The sequence below is a fragment of the Pygoscelis adeliae genome, unplaced genomic scaffold (assembly GCF_000699105.1).
Source record: "Pygoscelis adeliae isolate BGI_AS28 unplaced genomic scaffold, ASM69910v1 Scaffold68, whole genome shotgun sequence".
Taxonomy (NCBI): domain Eukaryota; kingdom Metazoa; phylum Chordata; class Aves; order Sphenisciformes; family Spheniscidae; genus Pygoscelis; species Pygoscelis adeliae.
This window is the reverse complement of record NW_008825501.1, coordinates 4,960,986-4,968,397: the sequence shown is the minus strand read 5'-3', so window position 1 is coordinate 4,968,397 and position 7,412 is coordinate 4,960,986. Positions and strand designations below refer to the sequence as shown.

The following is a 7,412-nucleotide window of genomic DNA, read 5'->3' as shown; positions in this document are numbered from 1 at the left end:
ACACAGCCCAATGTGGTTGCCAGAAGCAACAGCTCGGAACTACTCTTGGAGAGACATGTTACTGGAAAATAATCTGAGTGCAGACCAAGAATTATTTGCAGTCGGGTACTTGTACTGACAAACTCTTTGCCAGCTAATTACTGGCAGTTACCAATAGGCTTTTGTTGACTTGTCTATAAAAATGACACAGCTTGATAGAGCTGATCTGCTGTCCCAAGTGATGGAAATTGTGCTCCCATAAACCCAGAGCTCCCAGTTGCCAGGTAGCTGCTCACCCAGCTCTAGTTCTGCCTGTTCCAGTGGGCCCGATGGGCAGGCGCCTGTTTGCTCACCAACAGTGGCTACATCCACTGACCTGTGACCACATGAACATTTGTGTCTCTAAACTTCACATCCGGTAAGCACAGTCGTAGGCTGAGGGAGGACTGGGCAAAATAAAGCTAATGTTGGTTCCAGTCAACAGCCTGTTTTGCAAAAAAGTACCTAATCTCACCTCCTGCCATGCTGATCTTGGGCATGAAAGTCAGGCAAAATAGACAACAGAGTGCCAATCTCACCGCTTCCCTGTGCACATCTGGATTTCCTGCCTTTGACCAAACATACCAGGGTCACCCTCTTATGACAGCAAGTGCCTTCCAGCTCTTTTAAATTTCTTTATCCTATGGCCCTGGGCTGGTTTCCTGCACAGGCAGCAGAGAGGGGCTTTCTCCCTTGGATGGAGGGACATCTTTTCATGAGAATGAGTTCCTGCTGGGCTGCATTAAAGTCTGCTCCTGCTTACTTATTCAAGGCCTTGTTTGTCCATACCTGACAGCATCTCAAGCTGCTTGTTTCAGTTAGATTCAATGTAATGTTCCTACAAGTGATCTTACAGGGCCAAGTCTTGCATCAAGCTCCATCTGCACAGGGAACCCTCCTGCCTTAACTGGGAGCTTCCCTTTTCTGCTACTGCATCTTCTCATTTCTATCTGGTCCTGACCCTCTGCAGGAGGTAGAAACAGCCTGCCAGGCCCAGGGCAGCTCAGAAACGGCTTTCCCTCCTGTTCAGAAGAGACATCTGACTGAGTTCTCACTCATGACAGGATATGATAACTTCAGGCCATCGCAGTGAATTGCTCCTGCTGCTATGGCTAGCCACATGAAAGTTCCTTCTGCCTTCATCCAATGTCTTTCTAGACTGCCTGGTTTTGTAGATGTGCTACAAAAGCCCCACCCTACATTTAGTCCTGAATTTGAATCTGAGTAAAGGATCTGGATAGGAAACGTGGTAGTTCTGCATTACCAGTGTGAGGCCCAGCAGTAAGGGCAGGAGAGCAGGGGAGGTTAGATGTTGTGCTTGCCTGAAGGGAGAGGGTCCAATAATCAGTACCAGGGTAGGGAGAAGTAGTGTCTGCATCACCAGTATCTAAGCAGCTAAAGATGGCTTTCCCTGAAGTCTCTGGTTAATTTTTCTTCTTTTGGGCTGGGGCCATTTCTCATAGGAGCTGCGCTGTTTTTAGAGCTAGGGCAGAGACCAAAATTGCTGGCAGGACAACTTGAGGGGATGGGAGTCTTCCAAACCCTCTTTCCACCTGATGCCCCTTGAACTGCTTGTGATAGACCAACAAGACAAGGGGACCCTAAATCCTGGGAGGGATGATATTCAGGGGGAGTTGTGCAAGGAGGCAAATGTATGTAATGTATATGAGAACGGTGTGGTCAGTCTCCATTGGTGCATGCTCCATAGAGAAGATATGATCACCTGCAGCAGCGAACAGTGGAGGCAGATTAACCTGAGCAGGAAACTCTCTGGCTTGCCTCACCATAACTCAGGCTGTGGCACTGCTGGCTCCAAGGCTTCTCAGCCACAGCACATGTACCCCTAGTGCTGTGCTCATTTTGGATGGAAGCAGCAGAGACAGCTTGGAGATACTTCTTCAGGGCACTGTTGCCATGGCCTGGGTGACTCGGGATGACCCGCTGTCATATGGTGGTACCCAAGAAAAGCCATGTCTGGGAGCTCTCCTGGGCCATGGGATGTCCCCACAAAGCAGTCCCTATGAGAGGTGCCATGGCTGCTGCAGCTGGATGCGTGCCTTTGAAGACAGGTGGAGGCAGGAAAAGGTAAATTCCTGACTGTGACTCAGCGGTCGTCTTCTCGCTACAGAAAACACCCACTTGGCAAGAGAAATTGAGCTAATTAAAGGATTTCTCAAAGAGTTAGGAACACCACCGGGGAGCAAAAAAGAGGCCAAAGCCAATGCTGAGGTTCCCAGGTGACCTGGAGTGTTTTGGGAACCTGGGCTTGCTCAGCTCTGACTTACCTCTTCCCTCTGCAGAGCCTTTAGAGGGAGCAACCCATCCCCAAATGATTTGCAAATGGCTTTGATCAAGCCATCACAGGCACTGCTTAGAAATGACAGAAACTTTCCCAGCCAGACTGGGGTTACTGGTAACCAAGACTTTCTTGGTGCCATTACCTTAATTAGGAACGTTGCATGGTTTTTGCTCCTAATCCTACAAGGAACAGCATGTCCCAAGGGTGGCCATGCTGCTGATAAGCAGGGGGCTATATTTGCTTGCTTTTCTTTCTTGTAACCAGACAGAGTGGCAGTATCATAGGACAAACAAGCTGGCATCAAGCGCTTTTGCTAGAAATTGTTTATTTTGTTCCTAAAAATATGAAAGGCCAAAACGTTCAAGCACGAGCAGCTCAAAGCAGGCATCTGCTCAGGCTCTGCGGGTAAGGCTGGCATTTTCCAGAGACTCTGAGTCCCATCCCCAGGGAGTATTTTAGATGCTCTGCTTGCTCCAGGTTAATATTCCCAAAATGTTAGGGCTGATGTCCTTATTTGCAAGGCTGCTGGACAGTGGGACTTGGCAATGTTGGGAAAAAAAAAGTCATTTTGCCTCCTGAGTAGGGATTCTTGGTGCCTGATGTGTATCCCAAGGTAAATATACTCCAGCTTTATTTGTGGGTCTACCCCTTATGACTGTGTGGGGCATGTGTAGGAAGGTACACATGTGTAGGGTAGGAAGGCTCTGCAGAGGGACCTGGACAGGCTGGATCGATGGGCAGAGGCCAACTGTATGAGATTCAACAAGGCCAAGTGCCGGGTCCTGCACTTCGGCCACAACAACCCCATGCAGCGCTACAGGCTTGGGGAAGAGTGGCTGGAAAGCTGCCTGGCAGAAAAGGACCTGGGGGTGTTGGTCGACAGCCGGCTGAACATGAGCCGGCAGTGTGCCCAGGCGGCCAAGAAGGCCAACGGCATCCTGGCCTGTATCAGCAATAGTGTGGCCAGCAGGAGCAGGGAAGTGATCGTGCCCCTGTACTCGGCACTGGTGAGGCCACACCTCGAATACTGTGTTCAGTTTTGGGCCCCTCACTACAAGAAGGACGTTGAGGTGCTGGAGCGTGTCCAGAGAAGGGCAACGAGGCTGGTGAGGGGTCTGGAGAACAAGTCTTATGAGGAGCGGCTGAGGGAGCTGGGGTTGTTTAGCCTGGAGAAAAGGAGGCTGAGGGGAGACCTCATGGCTCTCTACAACTACCTGAAAGGAGGTTGTAGCGAGGTGGGTGTTGGTCTCTTCTCCCAAGTAACTGGCGAAAGGATGAGAGGAAATGGCCTCAAGTTGCGCCAGGGGAGGTTTAGATTGGATGTGAGGAAAAATGTCTTTACTGAAAGAGTGGTTAAACATTGGAACAGGCTGCCCAGGGAAGTGGTGGAGTCACCATCCCTGGAAGTATTGAAAAGACGGGTAGATGAGGCGCTTAGGGACATGGTTTAGAGGGCATGGTGGTGTTGGGTTGACGGTTGGACTCGATGATCTTGGAGGTCTCTTCCAACCTTAATGATTCTATGATTCTATGATTCTATGTGCAATGATTGCTGCCAGTTAACTGTATCTAATTGTAAGTTTCTCACTTAGATAGCAATATCTCAATCTCAGGAAAGCAATAATGTATGGGCAGTGGATGGTGAACCTGTACAACGGACACAGGCTCACATCTTTGTTGGCAAGGATCACGCAAAACACCACAAGGAAAATCCTGCTGTTGATAGCCAGTCTTACAGAGAGCTCCACATCACTGTCGGTAGGGAAGACACTTGGACCACAGTTCAGAAAAGAAGGATTATGGCCCCAGCTTTGCTGCCACCCTCCCATGTAATATTGAACCAAACAAAGTTTAGCTAGACCTCTGTTCCTAAGCTGTAAAATGGTGATTATACTTTTGGATGTGAGGTATGGTGTGAAGATAAAAATCTATTAATAACTCGGTGTCATACTCTACTGAGGAGCTATACAAATCTCAAAGGGAAGTACTTCAGTTGCAGTGTTGAGGTTCCTCAGCTCACGTATATTCCTGTGGCAGGCGGGCTGCCCTGGACCTTCAGTGGGGTGAGTCTCTGAAAACTGAGACCTGCAAAAAAACGAGAAAGCTGGTAGAAAGGGGCAGCTCAAAAGTGCAAAAGGTTGGTAGATAACATGGGGTCATGCAACGCTTGCTGCTAACATGCAGGTAATACGGCAATCCTTTAGAGGGGAACATATACCACCAGGGACTGTACAGAGAGAACAAAACACAAATCTGAGCTAAACAGTAATGCTCTTCAAAATTTTTAAAAAGATGAAACTTTCAATTGGACAGTCATTGCCAAGCAAGGAAAAAAAACCCAAACCCAGAGATCCTGGCATGTTTAATAACAAAACCCATAATAAAACATATGAGAAAAAGATTTAGAGGAGCAACAGAGAGTGAGCATAAAAAACTACTAATAGAAATTTTCAAACGTATCTGAAGTAGGAACTCAGTGGGGGTAAGGAAGCCAATAACTAACTGATGTAAATGTAAGAAGGACAACAAAGGCAGGGCAGGGTTGAAAGGCTGAATGGATTATTGGTGCTGGTGTTCCCTTCAGATATGGTCAGGGAGGTCCTCACACAGCAGCACTCTCTGCAGTCTAAAGAATGTTGTCAAACAAAATTGCCAACAGAGGAAGTTTTAGGAAAAGAAAAGATAAATAATCTGTGGCAAATGACCATCCCAGATGGCATTCACACTGAGTTACAGGAAAGTAAACATGACTTGTTTTTTTAACTTCTAAGGAGTATGTAAACTATTACCTAAAGCAGCCTCAGCACCAAAAGACTGTGTTATGGCAATTATGTCCATCTTAAGAGGAATCCCTGCACAGCCTGGGGAAACACAGGTCACTCGGTTTGATTTCGGCATCAGGCAAGTCAGTAGAAACAAAGAACAGAATTTGCAGACACACAGAAAAATACGAGAAAAGTCAATACAGCTTTTGTAGTGGGAATGCCTGACATCTGTGATGGCATCAATGAGCCCATAAATGTGGTGAACTGATCTAGACCTTGTGCTTGTGTGTGCAACAGGCTTTTGGTAAGATTCTTCCACCAAGGCCCTTAAGAAACTCGATACTCATGGAGTAAGAGATTTCACCCACAGGCTGGAACAAAGAGGTGGAATAAGTTGACAGCGATCACAGCAAAGTGAAGGTATCAGCAGGTGCCAACAAACATCAGTGCTGTTCGACACATTTATCTTGGGAAAAGGGGTGAATAACGAAGTAATAAAGTTTGCTGATGGCAGAAAACTATGCAGAATAATCAAAACTGAAGTTGACTGTGCAGAGCTGTAGAAGGAGCTCATGATACTGATTGAGCAACAAAATGGTTTCTGAACTTCAGGGTTGAAAAATACAATGTAGTGTACATGGGAAAAACAATTTTAACCATAAATACCCAGCGATACTCTCTTAAATAGCTGATACATTTTAGGAAGGAGGCACTGGCATCCTTGCTGTCTTGAGTCAGCTCTTTACTTGTCTGATTCTTACCCTCTTCTCCTATTAGCAAATGCTAATGGCCAGTGCTGGAGAGAGGATACTGGGATCAACAGATACTTTATCTGACCCAACACAGTTCTCATGTTCCCGTTATGTTTTTGTGTGGCTCTCAGATCATTACTTTGGAAATTTTCTGCCAGTTAAGATGAAGCAAAGAGGTGAGAATCCTGGATTCCAGGTCCTAGAAAAAAACATGGTGGGGGGATTGTATTCATCCCTTTGGATATTCTGAAGAGTATGGGAGATTATATATGAGACATTTCTACTGCCTTTGGAAGCTGGCAGAAACTTAAGCCCAAGGTGCATTAAACATCTTCCCTCCATCGAGCCCTCAATAAGGGGTAAAGAGGACAGGACTCATGAGCTGTCTACAGTTCCCGCAGAAATTTAATTTCCATTTAGGCACATGGGCTTGGCAGGAATTGCCTGGATCGGTGGCTGTCACAGGTCCACGAAACTCAACATCCCAGCGTCGACACATCCATCCTCATCTCAGAGCTGTCACAGGAGTTGTACCGTGGTTTATGGCTGCCTCTCCCCACACATTCAGACTAGGCAGAAAGCCCCGAGCTATTTCTGATTGAACAACTTCCAGGCACTGTTAATCTAGCAGACCCCTAGAATTTCCTGAGATAAAACAAAAGGGTTCTTTTAAGCTATTGTTCATACCCTTGGTATTGTGTATCAGCTTCTGTTTACACTGTTAGTTTTTTCAGGTACTGAGCCAAATACTTGCTGCCAGGGAAAAGTATTTTTCTTTGCTTTGGAAGGGAAAACTCTGCAGAAATAGTTGTTTAGATAAACATCAGTTTTCTTGTCTAACATCACTTTTCAGTCTCCTCTTACTCTTTATGCTGAATACTGTATGCTGATAGGGCGTTTATAACTCTGACTCCTGGGGAAAAGAGGAAAAAAAGTCACCGTAAAAGTGGGGACTTACCATGTCTTAATTGTAATTAAAACTAAAAGATTTCTCAGAATGTGCAGAAACTTGAAACTTTTATTTCTATCCCTCTGTCTTAGGCATAAAATACACAGCAGAAGGTACACCCACATCAGTGACAGATGGTTTAGCGTTTAACGTTTTGCTCAGGATGTTCACAGGCCACACCTGATGATTTTGTACTGAAAATGGGGGCGACTGTCCAGCTAACAGGATGATATCCATTCTAAGTCATCAGAGATGTTTGGACCCGTTGCTATTAAAAGCAACAAGCAATTACAGAAATTGCTTCAAATTGTGTGTCTGTTGTGGGGCAGCTGTAACATCTCTCTCTTACAAAGGGATCCTTAAAAACGGTACCTTCATGCCTGGGGAGCACAGACCAATGTCAGGTGTGCCAAATCCAAGTTTATTTCAGTACTTACATGAGCTATGTCAGCCAAGTACTTCCAGACTTGTGATGGGGTATGGTTTTATCCCAGCGTTGCTGTAGTATCACCAGAAGCCACTTAATGGAAACAGTAACCCAAGGTGGCCTAATGGTCCCAGATGAATAGCATCTGGGAAATTCAGGGGTTTCAACTGCTTTTTTCATACAAAAGATTTGATCCGTGTAG

The 7,412-nt window shown here is 46.1% G+C and overlaps 1 protein-coding gene across 2 annotated transcripts in view; it reads left to right on the top strand.

Moving 5' to 3' along the window:
• Positions 1–7,412, top strand: part of LOC103923257 — a 17,488-nt gene that overhangs the window by 3,646 nt on the left and 6,430 nt on the right. The gene's annotated exons all lie outside the window — the stretch shown is intronic.